This window comes from Sceloporus undulatus, chromosome 3 (assembly GCF_019175285.1).
Source record: "Sceloporus undulatus isolate JIND9_A2432 ecotype Alabama chromosome 3, SceUnd_v1.1, whole genome shotgun sequence".
Lineage (NCBI taxonomy): Eukaryota > Metazoa > Chordata > Lepidosauria > Squamata > Phrynosomatidae > Sceloporus > Sceloporus undulatus.
This window is the reverse complement of record NC_056524.1, coordinates 258,947,033-258,962,649: the sequence shown is the minus strand read 5'-3', so window position 1 is coordinate 258,962,649 and position 15,617 is coordinate 258,947,033. Positions and strand designations below refer to the sequence as shown.

At 41.0% G+C, this 15,617-nt stretch overlaps 1 protein-coding gene across 1 annotated transcript in view; it reads right to left on the bottom strand.

The window, feature by feature from the left end:
• The window catches only part of NAALADL2 (N-acetylated alpha-linked acidic dipeptidase like 2), a 767,772-nt gene that overhangs the window by 271,466 nt on the left and 480,689 nt on the right, over positions 1 to 15,617 (bottom strand). The gene's annotated exons all lie outside the window — the stretch shown is intronic.

Genomic DNA, 15,617 nt, shown 5'->3' with positions numbered 1-15,617 from the left:
CCAAGCCAGGATGCAATATCAAGAGATAAATAGTCTTGTCTTATGTTAAGGGGAAAGAGCATTTCCATTTAAAAAACACTAAAATGAGCATTTTGTGTCAGAGATAATTTTAATGCATGACACATGAAAAAGTATCCTCTTCAAACACTTCTTTTTGTACAGGATAATTCTCTCCTCCCTCTTCTTTTACTGATCATAGAAGTCTCTTGGGGTGCTTGAATGTATCTTCTTGTATGCCTGACTATAACAATAAACCTGTGTCTTCTACACCTCATGTTTTCTGTCCAAAAATAAAAACAAAGTTGAATCAAGAACAACCATGGAAAATTTTGTCACCCTAAACTCCTTCAAATGTTCTGAACTGATGGGAATCTTTTTCTGCACAAAATTTGCATATTTTCTTTGCACAAGAAACAACATTTTCTGCACATGAAACAAATGTCTGTGCAGACAGCACTACATCTGTGTGGAGATATACTTTTTGGTGCAAAAAAAAAAAAAAGATGTTCTCTGTATGGGGGAAAATAATACACTTGCAAATTTTGTACAGGATAAGTCCCCAACCATAGCTTTTTCCACACAGAAGATAATAAATATGTCTGTGCACAAATATAATTTTCTGTGAAGAAATGCTGTTTCCTGCACAGAAAATGTTGTTATCTGTGCAAAAAAGTGCAAATTTTCCACAGAATAAGTCCAAAATAGTTTTCAAATAGCTTCTCACAATGGGAAGGATAATGCTAAAATTACTTGCTGCTTCCTTCAGGAACAGAATTAGTAAAACATTAAAACCCTATTCTAAAGACTGACTAATCTTTTTGTATTAAATGATTCTGAGGAGGCATTCCTTATTTTACCTCCATTCACTAATTCATATTATGAAATAGAAGACAGTATACAGTGTCCTGGACCTGGCTTGGAGACTTGTAAGTTATAAACCTCCTTAAGAATGATAGTGACCAGGTAATTTTGGTCTAATCTCTCTCTGGCTGTATCCACATAGCAGAAATAATCTGGTTTGACACCACTTTCACTGCCATTGCTCAGTGCAATGGAATTCTGGGAACTGTAGTTTGTTGTGGCACCACAGCAATCTGGTTACACTTGCAGCTGGTCTGTCTCTACTGTGTCTTGGCAGATACATAGGCAGGATACAGACCGCCCCTTTGGGGTGGCCTGCTCCCGCCCCCTTCCCCGATGGATCGGGGCTTGAGCTGCCACAGTGGCAGCCCCAGAGGCCCCAATCCACTGCTTTTCCAGGCCTCGGGGAAGCAGCAAAAGGCTGCTTCTCCGTGGCCTGTAAAGGGGTGTCCTTGGGGCTTTCTCTTCAGTATCACTGGCGTGGCCATGTAAAAGGCATAATGGCTGCGCCACACCGCATCATTTGCATGTGACACAGCCATTACGTCAAAATGGTAGCGCCCATGTGTACAGGGCACTGCCATTTTGATGCCCTCGTTATGTGCTAGGGGTGAGGCTGGTATGGACGCTGTGTCCTCTGCCAACCCCTAGCATGTGAGGGGGGCACTGCATATGTCGGTATGTACAGCGCCATAGGAGATTATCAGATGGGTGGAAAAACTAGGAGTAAAAGGCATATTCCAGGCATAATCGCACGATTGCACTGAAGATTTTCAGACAATCTCATGCTCATCCAGGATTTATCCCGTGAAGATCCAGGAATGGTCTAGCAACAAACCATTCCTGGGACTTTTCCGTGAATGGTTTGTTGTGGAGCATTCCTTGATCTTCATGGGATAAATCCTGGATGAGCGCTATGTGCCTGAAAATCTTCAGTGCGATTATGCGATTATGTTAGGAGCATGCTTTTTTCTTCTGGCTTTTCCCCCCAGCTGATAATCTCCATAGTTTAATGCTACCAGATAACTGCAGAGGATTGGACACAGGTAAACCTTAAGGATCTTGGTCCTTTTCCTTTGTATGCCTAAGAGAAGCAGGATCCCATTTTGGGACAGGAACCATCCTTTATCCCATTCAAGGGAGTTCTGTGTGGGTGTTCATTCTGTCATTCTGGCTAGAAATTTATGATATACATGAGGGCTAGCGATGCTGTATCACACAATTTGAGTAATTCAGGTCTGGAACAACCTCAGGCTGGTAAATGTGAATTCTCACTCAAGTGTGGAGCTCATAGAATAATCCTGGGCTAGTAATTATCTCTCATTCTAGGACTCAAGACAGCTTACAAAGAGACAGGCTGCAATAAAACACATACTGCTGAAACACATAAAATCAAGATTAAAACAGAATTAAAACAAACAGACTTAAAACCATTTAAAAATCTTACTTTAAAACAGATTTTAAAAAGTACAGTGCTATAAAAGTCACTGTTTTGCTAAAATCAGTTTCCAAAAGCTTGCTGGAAGAGAAAGGGCTTAACCTGTCACTGAAAGGGAAACAAAGATGGAGCCATCCTAATAAGTCATTCAGATGTATGTCTTTTTTTTTTTAAGAGTGACAATGTGAATAATCTCACTCATTTATTCTGGGTTTGTTGTTAACACTATTTTTTAAAAATTGGAACTGAATCTCTGTACATCTTTCTGTCTTCTGTTGCTCACATGTGGTTGCCAGCTCTGTACTTCTTACTCAAGGGTGTCGGCAACCCCTGTGAGAAAATGTCTACAGGTAGACTTCTTCAGGCTGCCAAGAGATGGTGGGGGGGGCATTGAAGGAGTGTGTTTCTTTCCCCTCTGGAGGGGAAAGACACAGCAGAGCATGCAGAGCTTTATCCTGGATATATTTGCATTGGTTATTCACACTGCCAATGATGCAATTAAAAAAAAAAAAACTCTGAAAAACACCTGGTAATGATTATCCCAGATTAAGTGGGATTTTTGGCAGCCCTCCTCCCAAACTTAATTGTGTGCATTTGGGATCCATGTGAACAACCTGGATTCATCCTGGATTATTTTCACAATCTAAATGACCCCTAACTTCCCTAGGGAGCAAGTTCTAATGTGTGGGAATACCCACAGAGCAGACCTTTTACCGTATTCTCACTAGCTATTCCAGCGCAAGTAGTGGGATAGAGAGGTCTTTGAGCTTCAGCAGGCTCAGAGAGGAAGATATGGCCCTTCAAATAACAGCAGAAGCAGCAGCATTGATTTAGAATGCATGTTTTACCAAAGAGCAGAAAACCAAACATATATAAACAAGGACAAAACAATAAAATAAACACTATTATATATTAAAGGTAAAATCCCCTGTATGTGTGTTGTATAGGGCTTTATAGGTCAAAACCAGCACTTTGAATTGTGCCCCGAAACAAAACAGCATCCCATGGAGCTGTTACAACAAGGGAGTTGTGTTCCCCCTGTAACCAGAACCCATTAGTAATTTGGCAGCAGCTCTTTGGATCAACTGAAATTTCTGAATACTCTTCAAAGTTAGTCCTATATAGAGTGCATTGTATTACTTCAAATGGGTTATCACTAAGTCATATGTCACTCTGGCCAAGTCAGATGTCTCAAGGAACAGGCATGACTGGCATGCAAGCTGTGCAGATGCACTCCTGGTCACCACAGAAACCTGAGCATTCAGGGTCAGGGCTGAATCCAAGAATAAATCCAAATTGTGGATCTGCTTCTTTAGGGAGAGTGTAATCCCATAGGTTTAATCCCTCTTCCCTAATCTGCTTTACTACTGTCTGCAAGCACTTCTGTTTTATCTGGATTAAGATTCAACTTGCTTGCCCTCATCTGGTCCATTACAGCTGACAGGCACTGGTTTAGCACACAAATAGCTTTCTTTGAATTAGGTGGGAAAAAGTAATAGAGCTAAGTGTCATCAGCAAAGTGATGACTGCAGTACTCCAGACCTCCCAGAAGCTTCATGTATGTGTTACATAGCATGGTGGACAAAACATTGTCATGTGGGATGCCACAGGCCAGTGGAAAAGAAGTGAAGCAGGAATTCCCCAGCACCACCTACTGGCTTCACTCATCTAGGAAGAAACAGAGGACCTTATTGCACAATCCCCGGGGATGTAATCGGGGCGTGACGGAAGGGGATGGGATGGGAACAGAATGGGGGCTATCACCCATTTTATCGCACTCTGGAATGCCGCCTTAAGTTCCTGTTCCGTTCCCAATCCATCACAGAGGAGGCAATTGTCAGGAACGCTTTTGGACTGTTCCTGAAAATCGCCCTCTCTGGAACAGATGTGGAATGGAACGGGCACTTCTGGCGGTATCAGTGGCATTCCTGCATGTGGTAAAACTGGACATAGGCCCATTCTGTTCCCATCCCGCCCCCTTTCGTTCCACGCTGGGACCGTTCTCCAAGGCCCGGAAATAAGGTCCAGAGTCACTGCAAAACAGTGCCTCCCAGTTCCATCTCTGAAAGGCAGTCCAGAAGGATACCATAGTTGATAGTACTGAATGCTAAGAGGTCCAGCAGAAACAGTAGGGACACACTCTCACTGCCTAATTCCAGGTGTAGGTCATTCATCAAGGTGATTAAAGTTGTCTCCATCCCATAACCAGAACTAGAGCCAAAATGAAATGGATCCAGATGATCAGTCTCATCCAGAAACACCTGGAACTGAAAGGCCACTTCACATTCCAGAACCTTGCCCCAGAATAGGTTACTGGAGACCAGCTGATCAGTATCCCAAAGTGTGGCCTTCTGGTAGTTCCTCATCAAAGTTTTGGACATTTTTGTCAGATGCAGCACATCCTGTTTCAGTTCCACACAACAGACGTATAGCCATACATGCAGTACTACTGTGCATGCAAATACAGGTATGCATTTCACATTGTAAATTGATGCACATTCACCATGGATTGCATGCTCATTTGGTTGTGCATTCACTTCCACATTTGATGTCTTGCTTCAGTTGCAAAACACTGCAATTCAACACAAGGGTTGTGTAGCACAGTTAATGTGTAACTCAATATGCAGTTTACCCTACACAACCCCAATGCAAGATCTCAGCCATAGTGACTTGCATTTGGAAAACTGATGGTAGCATCTCTTTGCTTCATATGCCTTTCAATTATTTGTGAAGAATTCTCTCAGGTCTGAGAAAGCGAAGTGAGCAGTCTGCTGGAGAACCCCAAAGGATGAGAGTAATCACCTACTGCTGCTGAGATAGGTAAGGTGGGAGAAAGAAGATCTCTGAGGCAATAGGGGAAAGAGAGTGTTTCTTGGGGTAGGGTCTACATGAGAAGTGAAGGCACCAGGTTGGGGGGGGGGGGGATGGACAGTACTGTGATTGGACAGGTGACAAACATATATGTTCCTTCCAGGAAGAGACTCCTGCCTCCATAACTGTCATCTTCTGGCCTGCAAGGGAATTGACCAGGCAGGCCCAGCTCCAACAGGGCTAGTCTGGAAGAAGAGATTCCTCCCTCCATAACTGTCATCTTCTAGCCTATGAGGGAGTGAACAGGCAGGCCCAGCTCCATCAGGGCTAGCCTGAAGAAGGAGAGCCCTCCTTCCAATCCATCTGCCTTGGTCCAGGCCTCAGAGGGAGAGAAGGACCACTGGACCTCATCCCCTTTCCCACTACCATTCCCTTATCCTTTTTTGTCGTGTCTTGTAGATTGTAAGCCTGAGGGCAGGGAACCATCTAATTAAAAATAATAATTGTAAGCTGCTCTGATAGTCATTAGGGTTGAAGGGTGGGGTATAAATACCACAAATAAATAAATAAATAAATAAATAAATAAATAAATAAATAAATAAATATTGTACCACCATCATATCCCAGTTCATGATACAGTGACTGATGACTGACCCATAGAATCATAGAGTTGGAAGAGACCGCAAGGGCCATCCAGTCCAACCCCCTGCCATGCAGGAACTCTCAATCAAAGTATCCCCGACAGATGGCCATCCAGTCTCTGTTTAAAGACCTCCAAGGAAGGAGACTCCACCACACTCCGAGGGAGTGTGTTCCACTGTTGAACAGCCCTTACTGTCAGGAAGTTCTTCCTAATGTTGAGGTGAAATCTCTTTTCCTATAGCTTGCATCCATTATTCAGGGTCCTGTTCTCTGGAGCAGTAGAAAACAACTTTGCTCCCTCCTCAATATGACATACCTTCAAATATTTAAACAGGGCTATCATATCACCTCTTAACCTTCTCTTCTACAGGCTAAACATCCCCAGCTCCCTAAGTCGTTCTTCATAGGGCATGGTTTCCAGACCCTTCACCATTTCAGTCGCTCTCCTTTGGACATACTCCAGTTTCACCCTGTTTGCTATGAATTCACAACCAGCTGAGGGATTGAATACTGGCCTCTCTGTTCAAAGTAGAGTGCTCTGTATACTAACACATCATCTTTCCTTTCATTTCTTTGTGAAGAATTCATAACTTTCTGAAAAGTACCTGTTGCTTTTCTGGCAAAGTACGCATCTCCAATCCTTTTTGTATATATCCACATGGTTGCAAGCTCACTGAAAAAAGTTACCTGGAGAGTAATGTGCCTGAAGTAATAATACTCCAAAAAGCTGTAGTTAATGAGGCATGCTCTCCTACTTACTTGAGCTGAATTAATCCATTTGAAACATTAAATGTCCACACTTACTGTTATGTAGCTCCACTGATTCTCAGAGAAAGTGACATTCAATCTATTTATTTTTAAAGTGTCACTCTTTTTCTTTAATCTAAAGCCTTCAAGGTTAGTCCGTTGCTCCCAGCCATTGATGACCAGAAGCTAACTGTTTTGTTAATCCTATTGAGGTTACCTGAAATTTTATTTTCAAGAACACAAAAGGAACAAGCCCATAGTCATAAAGATAAGAAAGAGGTAGGAGAATTTCAAAGCAATTTAACTGAGATCTGATTCCAACAAAAAGAAATAGCTTTGATTTACCATTGGTGGTAAATAACAAAACTTTGGTGAATACCACAAGGAACTTTTAGAAAATGAGGAGAAGCTTCATTCAATCTGCCTTTCCAAAGTCATGAAATTTGAGGAAATAGGCTCAGAAGGTCCTCATGAAGACTGCCTGATTCAACCAACCAAAGCCATAAGGTCAGTAGTGCTGATGTATATAGGCTTTCTTTATTACATCACAGACTGAGGTCCTTGACAAGAAATGAGAGAATTGCAACTACTCATCAGCAGAGATGGGGAAGCAACATACATTTTTAGCATGAGAGGAAGCTCATGAAGATGCTTCTTCCAAAATGTAACATACATTGGTGTGGTTTGAAGGGGAGGAGTGCAGTCAGGCTTCAGTGATAGTTTTTTCTTCCTATCCATGACTGTCAATCAGGGTGTTCATGGGGAGGACTTGTGTGTCACTTCACTAATGTTACATTTCCTTTTTCAGTTTCCTGCTTTTCTACTTTACTGAAATTACTTAACTTCCATAAGATGGTTGAGAGTTGTTTTTGTGTGTGTTCATTTGTACGTCCATGTATGTCTGCTTGTTTCTTTGCTTAGGGAAATGAAGGAATTTTTTCTCTCTTCTGAATCTGTTTATACAAGTACATGCATTTGTAAGATTTCTATCACTTTTAATATAATAAAGTGGATTGAGATTCCTCCTCTTCACCTGAAGACTGCAGAAGATGGTCCAAACCCTGAGATCTGGGAACCTTGCAAGCATCCCCCATATGTCTGAGCTTGCTCTTTTAGTTCAATGAGAAATTTGTAATCTTTGATTATAAATGAACTCTATATATTCACTAAGTTGATTTTCAATCCTGGATTAACATAGTAGTCAAGGAAGATGGACAAAGCCTTGGCTGTTTGTTTGTTTTTTTTAAACAGAACATACAGATACAAATAGCACCACCCAGCACACACATGCATTCAATCCACTTCATTCAGAAATTGAGTTTTGAACTGAAAGATAATTCATTCTCAAATGGTGGTCTTTCACTGGGGCATCCCAAACCATTCCTCACCATTCACTTTTTCTCAAGAGACTGCAAGGGCCATCGAAACCAACCTCTCAGACACAAGAAAGCATTCTTAACAGATGGCCATCCAGCCTCTGTTTAAAAACCTCCAGAGATGGAGACTACACCACACTATGAGACAGTATATTTTACTGACAAACAGCTCTTACCATCAGGATATTCTTCCTAATATCGAGGTAGAATCTCTTTTCCTATAGTTTTAATCCATTACCCTGTGGCCTAGTCTCTGGAGCAGCAGAGACCAAGCTTACTCCATCTTCACTATGGCATGCCTTCAAATATTGGCATGGCTATCATGTCCCCTCTTAACCTTCTCTTCCCTAGGCTAAACATACCCAGATATTTAAGCTGCTCCTCATCGGATATAGTTTCATTACCTCAGATGTGTAGATTACTCACATTGTCAAGAAGGAGTTAATTAATCAGCATTTGTTAATCAAAATTCATTCAAGAACCTTTATGGTTAAAGTTAATAAAACTGTGATTTAAACTCAGGCTCTGATGTTTTGTTTGTTCATGGGGCCCTAAGTGGCATTTCAGTTTCACATAGAACTGATTTTTTTTTTTGGGTGGGCATGTTTACCTGACGTTATCTTGTAAATTTGATCTAGGATTCTAAGTTTGTTCTTCTAGTTAATTAAAAATCTTGAATGACAGATCTGAACATCTTCTATAACATTGTTTTATGAACAAGTCTAATGATTCTATATCACAGAATGCTAAATGAATCCAATGCTACATTCAAGATAAGAGAGAAAAATAACTGGCACACAATTACTGTTTTACCAACAATTATAAAGATAACGGTTTCACTTCATGCACATTTTATACAATTATAGATTTAAGTGGAAGACTACAGAATAAATTCATTCAAAGTCTTTATAGTCCAAATTCACTTCAGGGATCTTTTTAATATGAGGCTACAATGGATTTTTTTTTTAATTATGCCATATATATTGCCTTGACACATTGTGGTTTTATTACTGCTAATCTTTCGTATTGCACATAATGCATTTGATTTTTAAAAATCCCATAGGGTACTCTTCTTTCTTTCTTTCTTTCTTTCTTTCTTTCTTTCTTTCTTCAAGTGTAACTAGGCTTTGTAAGAGTCAGGAAGCTGCAAACACTCTGAGAGACTGTGTTCCCCCCCCCCCCTTTGTCACATAAGCAACACAAGTGATAAGGATGATATCACACATGATGTAAATCATGACTTGATAATCAAAACAACCTAACTCTTGTTGCTTTGATTTTGAAAAGTCTGGGATGGCAACCTTTTTAAAATTGATCTCATATAAAGTGTGTGCATTTTTGTGATTGGCTTTTGTGATTTGCTATTAAAAAAGGATTGGGAACTTTATTTATCAGTAGCAACAGCATGCACATTTCTATACCCCTTGTCAGTGAACTCAGTACTCTCTAAATGATTTACAATCTGTAAATTAATTGCCCTCAATAATCTGGGTATTTATTTTACCAACCTACAAAAGGATGGAAGGCTGAGTCAACTATCGAGTCCCTGGCAAGAGCCAAAGCAGTCTTCCAAGATTGCTAAACTGAGTACCCAGCACGTTGGGGGCAATTATCTTACAGCTTTAAATTGCTTACAGACTGCTTAATGTGGTTTGAAGCAGCATATAAATGAAGCTGCTATTGCTATTCCTCTGTATGATATAATGTTTTAACAACTGTTAAACTGGGTTTTATTCTTTTATTGTGTAATTTGTTGCAATATTGTAATAGTTTAATTCTAATGTGATGCTTTCTTTTGTATGTTTTAAACTGTGTTATTATTTTAAATTGTGAGCCACTTTGAGTTCTAATTCTGGGGGGAAAGCATGAGAGGAGGAGGAGGTGATTGTGGTGCATCCCTTTTACAGACATTCTGATGTGGTGCATACTGCGGGAAAGGGACAGTCCGCAGCCGCCCCTTTCCATGCCGGGTTGGGGGCAGGGCTGCCTCACTGGCAGCCCAGAGGCCCCAAACCGGCACTTTCCCAGGCCACAGAGAAGTGGCAAAATGTCGCTTCTCCGTGGTCTTGGAAAGAGATGTCCATGGGGCTTCATGCCCCCGGACACCCCGACAGGCGCAGTGAGGAGGAGGAAGGGGCCGCCTGGCCCCTTTCTCCTTTGCATCACTGGCTCAGCCATGTAAAGGCCATGCCAGTGATGTGCATGTGCAAAAGGAGCCCCAACGCCCTGCAGCGTCGCGATGGTGTGGCTGTGCTGTCATAATGGCAGCACCCATGTGCATAGGGCACCACCATTATGCTGCTGCTGGCACGGATTAGGGTTAGAGAGCATGTACATGGTGCACGCTCCCTAATTCTAATACTGGCGCTGGTACGCCACTTTTTGATGGTCTGTACCGTGCCACTATTTAGTACAAGTTATAGATCTGGAATTTGCAATCCCATTTGCCCTCCTCCATGCACTTAATATTATTTGCACTGCCTAAATGCAGTGTTTATAAAGTTACTTTTTAGTAAAATGAACACAATGACACACTGACACTGCATAGCTGAGCAGCAGTAGGACCACTACCAGGGGCCAGTTATGCATTGCTGCAGTATGTGATAGCACTCTTTCATAAAAGTAACCTTGTAATATCTGCCTGGATGCTAGAATGAGGGCCTTGTGAAGTTTAGAGACCATGTGAAAGGCAAATTGCATGTAAGCTGGCAGAAGACACTACATCTACAGTGATAACATCAATCTCTATGCAGGTGAAGTGCACCTCATAAAATAAGGTTGTAAAATGGATATGCTCAGATCTGATAGTTTCCAGCTCTTCTAACACCATTACAGTGATACTTCCTTGAGTTATTTGAACCTATTTGCTTTCGAGGCACCAAAGTAAATCCTGTGGCTCATCTTTTTTCATTGTGGCATGCTGTACTTTACATAGAATGAGTTGCAAAAGGTTAGAAGTATTCACAAAATATCTCATTCTTGAGGAGAGTTGTCTTGACATATCAAGATAGTTTCCCAAGAAATAACCAGCTTCTTTAAACGTTCTCACGTCCAGAATGAAAATGTATCAAGAAGCATGTTGCTTTTCACTGAGGGTTATTCATACACACAACAGTGTGGAAATGTCTCATTTATGCTTTTTCTTTGTGAAGCAACACACACACACATGTGCAGAACAAACACAGAAAGAGTGCATGCCTGATGAAAAGATTTAGTTGGTGAGAAAGGTGGAGGAAAAGGACTTCAGTTTTGAGGAATTAATGATTACAACTATCACAGTTGTGTAAAAAAAAAATGCCACTTTCCTGCAAATGTGAGAAATCACACTGAAAAGGGAAGGAAAATATCTTACCATCTGGCAGGTGAGGAGAAAAGGTATGTGGGCTCTCATTCTCATAAGAAGTAGAGGAATTATATCCCTATTAGAATATGATTCACATCTCCTAGTATGTACAAGTCGACTATCCCTTATACAAAATGCTTCGGACTGGAAATGTTTTTGGTTTTGGATTTCTTCCCCATATTTTGGAATATATCTGGGTGATGGGACCCACATTTAAACATGAAATTCATTTATGTTTCATATACATCTTATACACACAGCCTAAAGGTAATTTTATACACAATATTTTTTAACGATGTTGTGCATGATATGAAATTTGTGTACATTGAACCATCAAAAAGCAAAAGTGTCACTGTCTCAGCCACCTTTCTGGACAATTGTGGATTTTGAAATATATCAGATTTCAGATTTCTGGATATGGGATACTCAACCTGTATGAAAGTAAGAGAGAGTGAAAGAAAATGATCCTGTTTTATTCTGGAGCCTGATATGTGGCCCCAATATATGGCATTAGCTTCTTTAGCAGCCTCAGGATTTTACGAAATTTCTACTGAGAAAGTATTCACATTTGGAAAATAATTATTCAGCTACAATATCCCATCAAGAAGCCATGCCAGCAATAGAGTGTAATTACTGGCTCCCAAATATACAGAAGAGCCTCTTGAAAGAGTGTCTAGGAACTGGAGCCTTAAAATAGATAACTACAAAATAGATTTTGAAGTTTCTATGACACCTATATTCCATGAAAAGAAAGATTTGAAGAGTGATTTGAGTCCTGAAAAGCTCTTGCCTAGAAATTTTTGAGAAAAACATTTTTTCCCATTTTTTTTTCTTTCTGGGGCACCCATAGAGGGATTTTGAATGCTGAATCATCTTCCAAATGCATTATCTGTTGGCAATCGAATGTAGGCACTTCTAATTGTCTAAAGAGCTAAACCATTATCGTTTTACTAATAAACAAACAGACAAATGTTATGAAAAAACTGGAGAATCAGCCCAAAAACCTTGGGCTCTTTACCAGGTCTGAGGAAAGTCAGTGCAGCTGTATACCATAGTCCAGCATCCCTTTATGGATAAGAGAGTATGGGAAGACAGATATTCGTTCATTAGAAGGCAAAAAGAGGTGCTCTTTCTGTGGTGCATGAAAACTTATGTCACAGTCTTATATATTAGACTTCAAGGTACCACAGGTTTCTTTTTGTTTTATTTAGTGTGAACAAACTAACAAGGCTACCCTTGTGGAATACCAATTAGCAGATCAGTCAGACTAACTTTTGTGCTTGTGAAATGTAAATTTGAAACTAATGAGTTAATGGTTTTATTTAGGGGATTTAATTTCCACACCAACCCACTCTGAATTTCCAGTGACAGTCTGCCAAATAAATGGTGATTCATTAATACAGCCAGCTAACAAATGGCAACTTCCTTTGCAAAACAGTCACAGGCACAAATGTAACTTGGCAGAATCTCCCTGCTATGAATGCGGACAATAATTAGGATGGCTGAACAGAGTTCAAATTTGCTTTGCAAAGGTCTTGAATTGTTTGAATTTCTCTTTGACTTAATAATCCAAATATTTAAATCAGCTTTCTTGTTTAATTCAGGGTTTCAGCCAGTATCGCCCTGACAGGCACATAAAATGAGTAGTTATGGGTTGTATATGTGCCAAGAAACTGCAGCCTTTGTAAGCAATTAAAGAAATGAAGATCAGTTCCCTCTCTAAAAAAAAAAAAAAAGATATTTAAGTAATAAATGTGATTTTGCCAGTGCTTAAGCACTCATTCCTAATGATGAACCAAGTGCAGATTTCTTATGTTGTTTGCCTGTTTACACAGCACCATCAGGATACATGGCACATATCAGCATAGCTGAGGTCCCTCAGATGTTTCTGGATTCCGGATCCCATCATACAGTTCTTTCTGATGAAGCAGAATGAGAGTTCTAGTTGAACATTTGGTAGCCTGCACATTCCCCACCCCTGCTTTACAAAGTTCAAGAGGACAAGTATCTAGCATGATGGAGGCAGAGGCAAATAGGGAAGGAATTCCTGGTTCCCACTCTAAAACACCATTTGATGTAATCCATGTGGGAAAAGAAATGCTTTCAAAAGCTGGCAGAATTTAAGCAAAGTGCATGACAGCCAGCATGGTGTAGTGGTTTGAGTGTTGGACTGTGACTATAGAAACGAGGTTTCCAATCCCCACTCAGCCACGGAAACTCACTGGGTGACCTTCAGCACACTCCCTCAGCAAATAATTTAAAACATAAAATAATCTAAATAGATTAAAACAGCCAATGTGGAGTAGTGGTTGGAACACTGCATTCAAGCTCTGGAGATCATGGTTTGAATCTCGGCTCAGCCATGGAAGCCCACTGGGTGACCCAAGGAAAGCTACATACTCTTGACCTCATAGGATGCCAATGGCAAACCCACTCTGAAAATCCCATTATAGTTCACTTTAGGGTTACTGTAAGTCAGAAGTGACTTGAAGGCATACAGCAACAATAACAATAAACAGATACATCAATTTCAAATCCTATATGAGGCAAAATAATACATGTATTTAAAAAAATACTTCAGCCCAGGAATTGTAATCATGCATCATTGGGATGCAACTCCCAACATTCATCCCTACTGGCTATGCTGACTAGGGTACAAGAAAGCTAACAAACCCTGCGAACTTTTCATGATACACTGGCAGGTTATAGACCGCCCATTTGGGGCGGTCTGCACCCGCCCCTTTCCCGGCCGGATCGGGGCCTCAGCATGCAGAGCGGCAGCCGCTGAGGCCCCGATCTGCCGCTTTTCAGGCTGCGGGGAAGCAGCAAAACGCCGCTTCCCCGCAGCCTGAAAAGGGGTGTCCCTGGGGCTTCAAGCCCCAAGGACACCCCGTGGCGGCGGGGAGAAGAGAAAGGGGCCGCTTGGCCCCTATCTCTTTTAGTCCACTGGGCGCAGCCGTCTGAAGGCTGTGCCCAGCGGACTAAACCAGGAAGGAGCTCTGAAACGGAGCTCCTTCCTGCTCCGTGTTCAGGGCGCACTAAGTGCCCTGGCACGGAGCAAGGATGTGACGTCCGCGCCGCCCCATCTAGAGGTGGCGCGGCCGTGACGTCCTCACGGCGGCGGTCATATGGAAGGGCCGCCGCCGTTTAGTGTGTGATGAGCACGCACTAGGGTTAGGGCGGTGCAGAAGCACCGCCCTTTTTTAACCCTAGTGTGTGCTCGTCACGCACTAAACTGCCGGTTTGTAACCGGCCACTGATTCCCTTTATAATCTTCCAAATCAACTTCCTATGGAATGTAGGGGTCTGTAGTTTGGTAAGGCACTAGAGTTTTCTTGCTGAGAATTCTAAATATCCCTCCTTAAACTGCAAATCCCAGAATTCTGTAAGATGTTACCATGATACTGTAAGTGGAATCATAACATTATCATTGTGTAGTGTGAAAGCAATAAAAATGTGTTCAAAAATACATTTTCAAAATCATATTTTTTTAAGGAAAGCGAGTCTTACAGTCTGATGCATATCAACGATGGGTCAAGAATGGAACTAGGATTTAGAAAATTAAACTGAAAATTACAATTAAACTGAGACAGAAGTGTCACATCCCAATTTGTGTTTGGATTTTGAAGAATTTCAGCCAGTCACATCAGATTTGGTAATACCAACCTAGATAGATAAATTGTCTGAACCAGTGGTTCCCAACCTTTGGTCCTCAAAATCATTTGGGCTTTAGCTCCCATCATTCCTGACTGTAGGGGCTTCTGGGAGTTGAAGTCTAAAAACAAATGGAGTGCCAAATGTTGCGAACCACTGGTCTGAAGTGATATAAGCTTCTTGCTGTATTTGTACTGAGAAAACTAGTGAGTCCTGGGAAGAAGGTTTTGGTCACTGCATAGAGTAGAAAAGAAGACCAACCCCTGCAACAACAACAAAACACATACACAAGCCTAAGATAAACTCATTTATGTCACTATCAGGATGCCAGCATATGTCCAAAGGAACATTTATATTTCTTTTTTTCCTCCAAAATCAACATCTATTAATTTTCACCCCATCTTTAAAGTTTAACAAGACAATATCCAAACTAGAGTTTGCATTTCATTTTTTTTAAAGGAAATGTAATCTTATGGATTTCTTTATTGAGTTAATTATTTATACACACTACAGTATGTATATTTATTTTGGCCGATTACTCAAATATCCATAAGATCTACAGTATTCATCCAGAAAAACCAGCTGTTTAGGGTACAAATTGATGCCATTGATGATTGAATGCATAGATAAAAAAAATCATGACTAAGGAGGGCTGACTGTACAGTACTAAACTTCTCGGCAACAGTGTGATGGTACTTCTTGCACCATTGAAAGTCTCTGTGCTCTCTCTTCCTCATTCTCCCTA